The sequence below is a fragment of the Myotis nattereri genome (assembly GCF_964212035.1).
Source record: "Myotis nattereri genome assembly, chromosome: 14".
NCBI classification, from domain to species: domain Eukaryota; kingdom Metazoa; phylum Chordata; class Mammalia; order Chiroptera; family Vespertilionidae; genus Myotis; species Myotis nattereri.
Genome location: NC_138089.1, coordinates 25,305,694 through 25,319,747, shown reverse-complemented (window position 1 = coordinate 25,319,747; position 14,054 = coordinate 25,305,694). Strand labels below are relative to the sequence as shown.

At 39.6% G+C, this 14,054-nt stretch overlaps 1 pseudogene across 1 annotated transcript; it reads right to left on the bottom strand.

The window, feature by feature from the left end:
- Window positions 1-2,033: 2,033 nt before the first annotated feature.
- On the bottom strand, window positions 2,034-2,477 carry LOC308529951 (small ribosomal subunit protein uS12-like; annotated as a pseudogene). Its single transcript has one exon. The product of its transcript is annotated as a small ribosomal subunit protein uS12-like (transcript).
- Between the last annotated feature and the right edge of the window lie 11,577 nt (window positions 2,478-14,054).

The window sequence follows — 14,054 nt, the reverse complement described above, 5'->3', positions numbered from 1 at the left end:
TGTGGCGGGCTCCTCGTGGGTGCCCAGCATCAAGCCCTGGTGTCCTGAGGGAGGTTAGCAGGGGGAGTGAGAGCAAGCTCAGCAGACACCCTGCATTCTCACCACACCTCCATCCCGACACTCCTACCCCCAGGTAGTTGGCGAGAGGTTGCAGCACGGTGCTGATGTCTACCATGTTCCGCGCCGCCCTCTGGTAGTCAGCGCACATCATAGCGAGTGGTCCCACTCCTGGTCTCCTGGTTGAACTCCTGGTTGTACGACCACCTGAGGAGACAATTTGCATATTAGGCTTTTGTTGTATAGGAATCAAACTGGCCACCTTTGGGTTATAGGGTGACGCTCAACCAACTGAGCCACACCAGCTAGGGGTTAATTCTTTTTTTTTTTTTTTTTAAGCAAAGAGAACAGGCTTCATTTGGGTTCAGAGCCGTGGCAGGTAACAGAATTTAACTTGAGTGTGATAACTTGGTTCTCCTTCCCTAACATTTATTTCTACAGTTACCTTCTCTTTTGGCAAGTGATAGTTTTCCATTTATAGAAGGGATATAAAGTATTCGTTATGAGAACTTTTTAAATATAAAAAAGGGATTCTATTTAAAGAAAAATGGTAAATAATAGGACCAGAGGTATGTGGAAATTGAAAACGTAATAAATGCATTATATGAATGATTGAAATTTGTGAAATATTATTCAAGACGTGTGTGTGTGTGATGCTTGAATGGATGGATTTGTATTTGTCTTTGCTTATCATTTTCTTTTTGGGAGAATAGGCCACAGTTATAGACCCCATTGAAGCAATTACCAAGGAAAAAAGTATCCAGATGGTAAAAGGTGTTCCAGGCTACAACCTAGGACCACTGTGGGAGCAACCAATATTCAGTATAACAAAATCCTACACAGCAAAGGGACCCACTCAGTACTTTGGAGTTAGTTGTGCCAGGATTTTGCGATACTTCATCTCCTTAAGTATAGGGTTGCTGAGATGTAGTGAGAGCTGGAACATAGGCTTTGTAGTCTCTTGAGGGAAATAAGAAAACAGTTCTTGAATAGGTGACAATTAACTGCATGCTTCCATCCAGACCAGGTTCATTGAGATGCTTTTTCATCACTTCATTTGGAGTCAAGAGGTGCCAAAATTAATTGATTTATGAACAAACATAGATGTGTCCCAGCATGCTATGGGCAGGGTTAGTCAGTGGGAAATTATACTGAATTCTGTTCCCTCACATTTTAATTACAGATAAAACCTGATTAAAACTATATAAATAGGGCATCCTCAAAGGTAATGCTTCTTTAACTTTTTTAACCTCAACACATGAAACATATTTTGCAGCTGGCTCATGAACACACACACAGACACACACACACTATAATACCGAAACAAAGGTTTAATGCAATAATACTCATCCTAATAGAAAGAGACACAATGTGAGATTTTACTCTATCTCATTGAAAAATGATTTTCCAGCCCACCAGTGGTCTCAGTAGCAGATTGAAAAGCACTGCTTTCACCCACAGGTTCTGAGTTTAATGTACAAAAGGTTTACCTGCAAGCTTGTTAAACTTCAGAGTCCCAGGTCTTGGGTGTTCCCCCTTCCTTACCCTTCCTCTTTGGGAAGACTTATTCAGTAGGGCTTGGACTTGGGAATCTGCAAGTTTTGATAAGCGAATCAGATGATGCTGATGCAGGTAAAACTTGGCTACACTTTAAGAAACACAGGTTTAAAGGGAAACAGTAATAGAATCCTAAAATGTTAGTTTATGAAAAAATTTGTGGATCTTGCGGTTCAAATGTGAAAGTACCTCCATTACCTGCTAGATAAAGTTCAAAATGCTCAATGACATTGAAGGCCCTTCCTTCACTGGCTAGTCCCTGCTGGGATTTTGGGTATATCCCCAGCTGCAATCTTGTTGCCCTCACTCAGTCCTGTTCTGTATAACCAAACCATGTCGTCAGGTCATTCATCATTTTACACCACATACATTTTTTAAGCATATAAAATTTATTACTACTGTGTTTTCACCATCAAAACTTAAGATCTTGGTCTTTTCTTCTTGCCTTTGTAGGCCACCAAAAGAGAGACATTGGCTATTTTGATAAACTTAAAGTGGACACCAGGAATGTCATTAACCGCATGACCTTTGCAACCAAATCCAGCAACCAGAACTTATTCATTTTCCTCAGTAAAATCAAACAACCATCACTGGGTACAAAGGCTGTAATTTTTTGAATGTATTTTTCTTGCCATTCTTGATCATTTGGACTCTGATATTTTCCCTAAAGGCAGTATTTGGCTATTTGGCTTTAACCCCTACTTTTTCCAGTACAATTCCCTTTGCATGGGAAGTGCCTCCAAAGGGTTGGCCCTCAGGGCTCTCCCCAAATGGACTTTCTTGTACTGTTTATCATGCCACTTCTGATCTCGTTGATGGCTTCAGAGCTTCCTGGCAGTGTGAAAACCATGGTACTTGCCCATCCTGCTGGAGCAACAGGCCTGACCAAAAGAGCCACACCACATTCTTTCATGTGAACTTTCATTTTGAGCAGGAGGATGGAATAGTTGCCTTGACTGATCCTCCTGCTGGAAAGAACTTCACGTGCTCAATAACATTTGAAAGCCTTTTAAAGAAATGTGTTCATGACCCAGCAAGTGATCAAGGAATCCTCAGAGGCCAAAAACTAAGTTAGAAAGGTAAGCAGCTGCCTCTTGCCTCATACACACTTGCTGAATTGGGTGATTTTTGAGATTTGGTTTTTCATGGCCTTACTCATAGGGACAGGAGATGAAACCCATAACCTACCCAAGATAGGGGTATAATAGGACCCCTCCCATAAAGTTAGGATCTCGATGGCCATACCTCAGTGCAGGGGTGATTTAGAAATACACCTGTCACCTGTCGGATAAAAACAATTGCTTGTCTTGAACAAGTTTTTAAAAAACCTTCCCTGAGAATTTGTAATCACAATTCAATGTGATGATCCATAACATGAATTCACCCAACTAAAGTGATGCTGGATTGGTAGTGTTCCTGAGATGCTTAGTAGAACCAAATGCATATATCCTTAGAGGAACTTGTCTCCTCACAGGCCTCAAGGAATCCTTCATGATAGAGCTTTAAGAATTTCAGTTCATGCCCCAAATTATAAAATAAATAAGGAAGCAAGGCAACATGAGTATTGAGCCCGCAGAAATAACAGCAGAATCAGACCCATGAAAACTGTAGGTAATAGAATTATCAATCATAGAATATAAAATAAGTATTTTAATATAATTAAATAAAATTAGGAGTAAATAATCAGACTATAAAAATGACAAAGTATAATTAAAAAAAAAATTTCTAGAACTGAAAAATTATGGACTCAACAGTTAGTTAGACACAGCTGAGGAGGCAATTAGTAAGCTAGGAGACAGTTCTGGGGGACAAAATCCAGTATGCAGCGCATAGAGATGAAGAGATGGAAAATATGAAAGAGAGGATAAGAGATGTAGAAAATAGAATGAAATAATCAACTACATGTATAATTGGTGTTCTAGAAGAAGAGAAGAGAAAGAATGTTGCAGAGACAATATTGAAATAGGTATAATAGTTGAGAATATTTTTGTATTTGTGAAAGACATCTGTTCACACATTCAGGAAGGCCAACAAATGCTAAGTAAGATAAAAAGAAATCCACACTTGCATATAACATAAATATAACTGTAGAGCACCAAGACAAAGAAAAGATCTTAAAGCAACCATAGGGAAAGACAGATTATCTTTAAAGAATGGCAATCACAGTTAATCCTCTCAACAGCAGTAATAGAAACCACTGAAATATTTTTAAAATGCTGAGAGAAAATTACTGTGAACCTAGGATTGTATATGCATGCAAAAATATTTTTGAAGGAGGAGGAAATAGCCCAGCCGGTGTGGCTCAGTTGGTTGGAGCATTGTCTCATGTACACTGAAAGGTTGTGGGTTCAATTCCTGATCTGGGTACATACCTAGGTTGTGGATTCGATCCCCATTTGGGGTACCTATGTGAGGCAACCTATCAATATTTTTCTCTCATATCAATGTTTCTCTCTCTTGATCCCTTTCTCTCTCTCTCACTCTCTTTCCCCCTTTCTCTCTCTAAAATGGATAAATATATCCTTGGGTGAGGATAAAAAAATAATAATAAAAATAAATGAATAAATAAGGAGGAAAGAAAGACATTAGCAGACAAAATCTGAGGGAAATAATTACCAGCAGGCTATCACCCAAGGAAATTCCAAAAAATATACTTTAGGCAGAAGGAAGGTCTGAGATTCAAGAAAAAATGAAGAGCAAAGAAAGTGCTAAATAAAAAGAAAGTGCATGGATAAAAATAATCAACTCTATAAGACAACGATGTCTTTTTCGTTTGTTAGTCTTTACCAAGGATATTTTTTCCATTGGTATTTAGAGAGAGTAGAGGGGAGAGAGGGAGGGAAGGAGGGAGGGAGGGAGGGAGGGAGAGAGAGAGAGAGGAGAGAGAGAGAGAGAGAGAGAGAGAGAGAGAGAGAGAGAGAGAAAGAGAAAGAGAGAAACATCAGTGTGAGAGAGAGACATCGATTGGAGTTGCCTCTTGCATGCATCGTGCCCTGGGCCAGGAATCGAACCTGCAACTCAGATTCATGTCCTGAACCAGAATCAAACCCGTGACCCTTTGGTGAGTGGGCTGATACTCTAATCACTGAGTCATACTGGCCAGGGCAACAATGTCTTACAAAGTTATTTTTTGGGGGGTGGGGGGCACAGGAGGATTGAGATCAGTTTTGGGTTTTGACAAGCATCCATGCTAACATTTCTAAGGTAGTCACTAAAAGAACAGAAATAGAATGGTTGCCATCTCTTCCTTTTGTGGTCTGCGGCTATAATGCTCCTGGACACTGATGTCTTACTCAGGCCTATACTCTGGACCAGGGGTCCTCAAACTTTTTTTTTTTTTAAATATTTTATTGATTATTTTACAGAGAAGAAGGGAGAGGAATAGAGAGTTAGAAACATCGATGAGAGAGAAACATCGATGAGCTGCCTCCTGCACACTTCCCCACTGGGGATGTGCCCGCAACCAAGGTACATGCCCCTGACTGGAATCGAACCTGGGACCCTTCAGTCCGCAGGCCGACGCTCTATCCACTGAGCCAAACAGGTCAGGGCCTCAAACTTTTTAAACAGGGGGCCAGTTCCCTGTCCCTCAGACCGTTGGAGGGCCGGACTATAGTTTAAAAAAAAACAACTATGAACAAATTCCTATGCACACGGCACATATCTTATTTTGAAGTAAAAAAACAAAACGGGAACAAATACAACATTTGTATTTGCATGTGGCCCGCGGGCCGTAGTTTGAGGACCCCTGCTCTGGACAGTGGTGTACAAGTAGGGAGTAACGGGAAGGGTCTGCTCATGTAGGAGGAGTATTTTATCATTGACATTGTTTGGAATTGCGAGTCTGTAGTAACAACAAAGCATACCATATTTAGTGGGTTTTATTATTGTGTTTAACTTATTAACTCCCCCAACTTTATGGCACTGTTTCTAGATTCTTTTTGATAACTTTTTCCTCCCCATGCAAAGTCTGATTGTTCAATTTGCAGATGGTCTGGCTCTTTGCTTCTTTTCACTCATTCTTCTTTGGGTCATTTCCTTGACCGACAGAATACTTTAGGACAGTGGCTCGAAAAGTATGGTCCACAGACCGCTAGGGTTCCCCCAAACCCTGTCAGGGTATCCTCAAAGTCAAAATTATTTTTAGATTAATATGAAGACCATCATTTGCCATTTCACTGTGTCGATGTTTGAACTAATGGTGCAAAAGCAATGGTAGCTAAAGCTGCTGGCACCTTAGCAGAAATCAAGGCAGTAACACCACATTTTATTTGTGTTACTTATGTTGCATACCAAAGCAGGATAATCATCTCAGGAAATGCACTTGTGCAACTGTTCAGTTGTGAGGTAAACTAGCTGCTCCCCCCCCCCCCCCCCGCCCTACAAAACACCATTTTTTCAAAATGAGTGAGACAACTGTAGGAAAGATTTGTGCTTAAAGGAAAACTGTGCTTTGTCTATAGCCCATGCTTAGCTGATTCTGATTCTATGAAGCTATTTTACAACTGTAAATTGTAGATAAATGATAGCAATGCAAAATAATTCTTGTCTATAGACATGCAAATGAATTCTGCCTAGTGGAGGGTACCCCTTCCCCGATTATAAAAAAGCCATTTTTGTGCCATTTGCACATTCATTTCAACATTCTTGTATTCATTATAAATTTGTGCATCTTTGACTTCTTTGAACTGGTTTAAACATCTGCCTGGCTCCCTCATTATGAGTTAAATATAATCTTTAACATTTGCTCATTTTATATTTGTATGAAAGTTATATCTTTTAAAAAATTATCTTTTAACAAAAACGATAATTACTCCAGTTTGAGTATGTGGCAGAAAATTTCTCAAAAATAATTGAAATGAGCTTGTCAAGGAAAATACAGTATTTGTTACCAAAGATCAAATCTAAACTTTCAAGTGAAAATTAGAATATCTGCCACTATGAACTTTACAGCTTCCAAATACTTAAAGACTTATCTCATGCAATTAGTAGTGATATTAATGAATATGATTTTGTAAAATAAAATGTGACCACATTTGAAAGATCTGAATAACTCAGTGAGCTAGTATTTTCCAAAAGACAAATACATGATATTAAAACAGCGGTTCTCAACCTGTGGGTTGCGACCCCTTTGGGGGTCGAACGACCCTTTCACAGGGGTCGCCAAAGACCATTGGAAAACACATTTATAATTACATATTGTTTTCGTGATTAATCACTATGCTTTAATTATGTTCAATTTGTAACAATGAAAATACATCCTGCATATCAGATATTTATATTATGATTCATAACAGTAGCAAAATTACAGTTATGAAGTAGCAATGAAAATAATTTTATGGTTGGGGGTCACCACAACATGAGGAACTGTATTAAAGGGTCGCAGCATTAGGAAGGTTGAGAACCACTGTATTAAAAGAACATGCATGGTTAAAAAATCCATTCAAAGTGCATGATAGATTAACAGATTTTAATATAACAACTATGAAAAGTTCATTGATATGGTTTCAGATTCTACATGCATATAATCTTTAAGAAGCTACCACTTGCTGAGTTTTAATGTAGTATCCAAGAAGAAAATTTACAGTTATATGAATAGTCTACTAAAATATTCTTTCCCTTTTTTGACTAGTACATATCTGTGTGACTGTATTTTCTTCATATACTTCAAACAACAAATCACAATAGGTTTAATGCAAAAGCAGATATAAGAACTGAGCTATCCGCCCTAACCGGTTGGCTCAGTAGGCCTGTAGGCTGAAGGGCCCCAGGTTCGATTCCGGTCAAGGGCATGTACCTTGGTTGTGGGCACATCCCCAGTAGGCAGTGTACAGGAGGCAGCTGATCGATGTTTCTAACTCTCTATCCCTCTCTGTAAAAAATCAATACAATATATTTAAAAAAAAAAGAACTGAGCTATCCTCTATCAAGCCAGACATTAAGAGATTTGCATAAATGTAAAACAATGCCACTGTTCTCATTAATTTTTTTTGTTTGTTTAACCTAACTTTCTCAAACTGTTCCAAAAGAACGGAAGAGGAAGGAAGATCCCCAAGCTCATTTTACAAGACCAGTATTACCCAGATTCCCAAACCAGACAAAGACAATACAGAAAAGAAAACAGCCTGGCCGGTGTGGCTCAGTGGTTGAACATTGACCCATGGAACAGGAGGTCATGACTCGTTTCCTGATGAGGGCACATGCCCAGGTTGTGGGCTTGATCCCCAGTGTGAGGTGTGCAAGAGGCAGCCAATCAAGGATTTTCATTGTTTATGTTTCTATCTCTACCTCTCCCTTCTTCTCTGAAATCAATAAAAAAAAATGTTTAAAAAAAGAAAATAATAGGCCAATATCCCTGATGAACATACATGCAAAAATAGTAGCAAACTGAATTCAGCAATACATTAAAAAGATCATACACCATGATCAAGTGGAATTTATGTAATTGTGATGCAAGGTTGGTTCAATATCTGCAAATCAATTAACATGATACACCACATAAACAAAATGAAGGATGAAAATCATAAAATCATATCAATAGATGCAGAAACATTCAGCATCCATTTATGATAAAAACTCTAAAAAAAAAAGTGGGACTAGAGGCAATATACCTCAACATAATAAACATGATAACAACCAGGATGCAAACCCCATTCTGTCCTGTTTCATAGCCAGAGGCCTTAGCCAGGAGTTTATGTCATCTCTTGATTCTGAGTGATCATGGCCAAGTCTCTTAATTTTCCAGGGTCTCAGTTTCCCACTGTATAAAACAAATGAAGTTAGATGGAACTTCACCCGTCATGGTGAGGTCTTCAGCTCTTTGTAGAATATTCTTCTGCCTTTAAGAGGTTCCTAGTCTGGGAGATCCCTAATGTCTGGTTAAGCTGTTTGATTTTGTAATTTTCACAACCCATATTCTCAGAACTGTCACTGTGAGTCCTGGGGTTTGAATAGCTTTGTGGTTGGAAGTGAAGAAGCCCAAGCAAAAGATGAGAGGCTGCTAGTTCATTCGTGTGGAGGGGTAAGATATTAATCCTGTAGTTAATTCATCTTGCCACTGAATCCTAGAGGCCTGAAACCAGAAACCTAAGCATGAAGCTTCCACTGCCAGAGGATTTTATCCCCCCCATCCCCCAATGCAGGAATTGCTTTCAGCTAACATTACCTCTGCTTTCTGAGCACAAGCCAGGCTATTGTGCTGGAAATAATGTGTTAGTCTTATTGGAGTGGCTTGTGTTGCCATAGTTACTATTTGGGTTCTGCGCTCCTAAAATTTCAAGTATTTATCAGGCAAAAAGTGTTTGCTGATTTTCTATTTTCTCTTTGGAAAATCAGATTGGAGAGGAAGCAGATTTTATATCTTGTTCAATGTGTCTGTTCTGGGTGGGTACTGTCATACCCAATATTGCAGAGTATTAACTCTCCAGTGGTGAAAAGTGGGTTTGGCCACGACCTTGAAAAATGCAGTTATCAGCATCCTGCTGAGGACCCACAATCACTCCCTGATGATGGATGGAAAGGCAGGTTGTCATTGCCAGTTGTGCAGCTCAGGAAATTGCATGACACAGCTGGTTATTTATGACTGAGCAACACAGAGCTTCTTAGTATGTTTCCTAGTTGCTGCCACTCTGTACATAGTCACTTGCCACCTAGTGCTGAGGCTGGGTCAGAAGTTTGCGCAGAGATGGGAAGGGGAGGTGTATGTAAACTGGTATGGATAAAAAGATCAAACCTGGCCACCTGGCACACATAAGCAACTAGAAGTACAACACACAAAGACTCTGCTTTTGCAGCCATGTCTGTTTGCCTGTTTGCCTGCCTGGTTTGCAGACTCTGCATCAGTCCACATTTGGGCCCAGAAGTAGCCCCCTTTGCCTGGTCATCAAGAGCCAGACTGGTCTTTATGTGGCTGTCTCTTAGGAGCCCAAAGCTATGCCACATGGCTGGAAGCTGTGTTTACAAGCTTTTCATCCTTCTTCCTTGTGGTTGCTATGGTTTCCTTTGCCTGCTGGGCCTGGCCTTTTTAAGGGGACAAGCTGTCCACTCAACCAAAAGCCAGAGGCACAGTTCTGCCAACATTGGCTTTTGGCCACAGTCCCAGCCATATCTCATCACCTGCACATCCTGAGCCCTAAACCTCTCCGCTTGTGGGACTGACTTTGATTTTTGCCTGTGCACCAGCACAGTGTGGGGTCTATGACCTTACTGGTGTCTCGGGACCTTCCACATTTGCCTCATTTTGCTTCTTGTTGAACTGACTCAGTAGCTCGAATTCTACTTTGCAGAGCCCTGTCCTCTGTAAACATCACAGGGCTCATTTAATGCTGGAGGCAACTCCACCGGGAGACATTTGTTGCTGCTGGCCCAGCTTCTACTCTCCCCTTTTCAGGTAATAGCATTTTGTCTACTGGGGAACCACTCCACTGACTCATCTCAGTTTATAGGTTTCTAACGGGCTCATTCCAGCCTTCTTATTCCAGGGCCTGGCCAACCTAAATGTTATTATCTCTCTGCTTCAATCATGGGTCCAGGGATAGATACATGATTGAAGCCTGGTAAATGAAGATTAATTCTGGAAATTTTGCAGCAGAGAATTTTTTGCTCTGTGGTTGTTCAGGGGGTTGGATGTAATCCTGATGTGTTGAGGGGGAGGCTGCTATTTAAGGAGTAGAAACAATGCAGACAAGAACAGAATTAAGAGGTCAAGAGAAAGCCTGTGGTGACTGGGTGACATTATTTGCATGCCTTCACTGTAGTCCAAATACTTGAGAAAGAATAAATCCTTTTTATGCAAATGCCTGTTTGAGTTGTGTTTTCTGTCACTAGCAACTGAAAGAATCTGATATATTCCCATTCATGAGGACACTGAAGCTCCAAGAAGTGAAATAACCTTCCTAGGATACCCAGCTACTGCGATTTGACCCCATTTCTCTTGGCTCCAAAGACTCTCTCTCTTCCATTATCCCACGCTGACTTTGAATAGTAACCTTACATTTGTGACACATTTCACAGTAGGCAGAGTACTTTTATATGACTTACATCATACACCAATTCACTGCTCTCACCATGTGTTCCCAGCACAAGGTTGTTATTACTGTTATTAAAGTATTATCATTCCCATTTTCCAGATGAGGTTGTTGAGGATTGTTTACACGTGCACTTAGCTAGTGAGTGCAAAACGTGGAAAAACAGCTGCTTATTTCAAGTCTGGTTTCATATTCATTCCATTCTTCTCCATTACTTCCTGAATATGCCACGAAGAGAGATTGCCTCAGCTGGAGGCCTCTTGTCCTTTACTTTTTCCCAAGGAGCTTTGACCACTTTATACCTGGGAGGTAGTTGCCTTTGGAGGAGGCCTGACATGATGGAAACGGCATACGGTTTGAGGATTAAACAGACCCAAGTTTAGATCTTGCTTCTACCACTCACTGGCTCTTTAACCATGGGCAAGTCAGTTGAGTTATCTGAACTCTATTTTCTTCTTCTGTAAAACATGAGTCAGGAAGAATAATATTTACCTTGCAAGATTTTTGTGAGAAGTAAATAAAGTCATTGTGCATGAGCAGTAATAATAATAATAACAATGAATTGAGTGTTTACTATGTTATTAACTATTATTATCTCTATTTTCCATGTGGGAAAACTGAGGCATAGAAAAGTCAAGTGACTTGCCCAAGGAACAGAAGTATTTAACCCAAATATGCTGGTTAAGAGCCCTTAATCACAGTTGGGCTTAGCACAGAATAAGTGTTTAAATAATAGGACGCTTTTTCTTTATCTCCCTTTTCTTTGAAAAGCTCAGTATCTAGTGTTCAGGACAGAATTGAAGCAGTGGAACTAGGGTAAAAGAGGGTTATGTCCAGGTGGCACAGATCAGAGTGGGGCTGAAGACTGTATCAGGCAGGTAATGATGGTCAAAGCATCTTTGTGGGCCAGAGACCAAGATAGGGCATAGATGCCAATGAAGGAGGGCCCAGCAAGACAGGTGGGCTCAGGAATTAGAGATGCACAGGACCAGGTAAAACACACTAGGGGACAACCTAGTGACTCAGAAGGCTCTATATCTCAGGCCCAGAGCTTTGCTGTGGTTTCTGTTCAGCCAGAAACCCATTGAAGAGTGGCTGATTGGGACCCTGCAAAAGAACGGGTTAGGATTAGGGGAAATGGCAGCTTCTCGCAGGCATCTATGTCTTGACATTGACGAAGGCTTCATGGTGATAATCTTGATTTATTCATTCAGTATATCTTTGTAACCTGATGGAGGAAAGTCTTATTTTCTTAGTATTAGATTCTCCAATCTCTTAGTACCCTACTCTCCTACCTCCCTTTCAGGAGACCCATATAGGTGGGTGAACACTTTGATCAGCTGCTTGGGGTGGGGGTGAAGAGCTCAAAGCCTTAAGCTTGAGGAACAATAGATAGATGGTTCTGTTCCTAACCAACCACCAGGCTGTTATTTGGCTGAGTGTGTTGGTACTCTAAGGCCAAGAACCGAATAGCTTTGGGACAATAGAGCAAAGTTTTTAGAGGCTGAGATAAAGGAAGAGGAAGAGGAGGAAGAAAAATGAAGTATCTATAGGGGAGAGGACTTTGAAGGAAAAGAGACATATTAAAGGAAATTTTATGAAGTATTGCCATATTATATTTAATATAAACTTTTCTTTCTGTGTCCCTAAGAATTTTTCAGTAAAATAGACATTCCTTATTAATGGGGTGTGGAGTTTAATCTCTTTTGAGAATACATTGAAAGACTGAGTCTCAGTTCAAGGTGAGCATGTGATGAACAAAAGTTGCCCAGCAGGATCTTTCCACATCTGGGTCACATTTTTGTAGCACGTACTATGTGCTAGGCACAATGCCAGGCACTAAGGTTACTAAGACAACTAGACATGGTCTCAGCTCTTAAGGAGCATGCAGTCTTTTAGCAAGGCATCTGAAAATAGATTATAGTGGAAGACCTTTAATTTGGGAGGCTAAACATCAGAGTTGTTTTAAAAGAATATTAAAATTGTCACTCATTAAAGACAGACATACAGACTAATGGAATAAAGAACAGAAAGAAACCCTACGTATATGGTCAAATAATTTTCACCTAGAGTGCAAATACCATTCATTGGGAAAAGGACAGTCTTTCAACAAATAGATTTGGGAAAACTGGAAATTGGACTCTTACCTTATTTATACCATATACAAAAAATACGTCAAAATGGCCAACAATCTAAAACTATAAAACGGGAAAAGCTTCATGACATTGGATTTGGCATTAATTTCTTGATATGACACCAAAAGCCCAGGAAACAAACAAACAAAAAATATAGATAAATTGAACTACATTAAAATAAAAAAACTTCTGTGCATCAAAGGACACAATTAGAGTGAAAGGGAGAGAATATTTGCAAATCATATCTAAGAAGGAGTTAACATCCAGAATACATAAAGAACTCCTACAACTCAACAGCAGCAACAACAAAAAAACAACCTGATTAAAAAATGGGCAATGAGTTGATAGACATTTCTTCAAAGATGAAAACAATGGCCAATAAGCACAAGAAAAGATCCTCAACATTATAAATCACTAGAGAAATATTGATAAAAAACGGTGATAAGATACCACTTGACACTCATTGGGATGACTACTATCAAAAAAGAAAATCTCCGGCTAGTGTGTCTCAGTGATTGAGCGTTGACCTATGAACCAGGAAATCATAGTTCGATTCCCAGTCAGGGCACCAAGGGTTGTGGGCTTGATCCCTAGTAGGGGGTGTGTAGCATCCAGTCAATGATCCTCTCTCATCATTGATGTTTCTAGCTCTCTTCCCGTCTACCATCCTCTCTGAAATAAATAAAAAATATATTTAAAAAGAAAATAAAATAATGTTGACAAGAATGTGGAAAAATTAGAACCTTTGTACACTGTTGGTGGGAATGTAAAATGAAGCCACTGTGAGAAACAGTATGGCAGTTCCTCAAAAAAGTAAAAATAGAATTACTATTTCATCTAGCAATTACATTTCTGGATATATATATACACACACAAGAATTGAAAGCAGGGACTTGAACAAATACTTATAAACCAATATTCATAGCAGCATTATTCGCAATAGCCAAAAGGTAGAAGCAACCCAAATGTCCATTGATGGATGGATAAACAAAAATGTGTATGTACATACACTGGATTATTTTTTTTTTCCTTTAAAAAATGAAATTCTGACACATGCTACTATATGGTTGAACCTTGAAGACATTAGGTTAAGTAAAATGTACTAGTCATAAAAGGATTGTATGATTCCACTTATATGAGAGACCTAGAATAGTTAAAATTAGAGAGTGGGAATAGAATAGAGGTTACCAGGAGCTGGGGAATTTAATGAGTATAAAGTTTCAATTTGAGATGGTGAAAATGTTCCTGAGATAGATGATGGTGATGGTTGCACAACAAT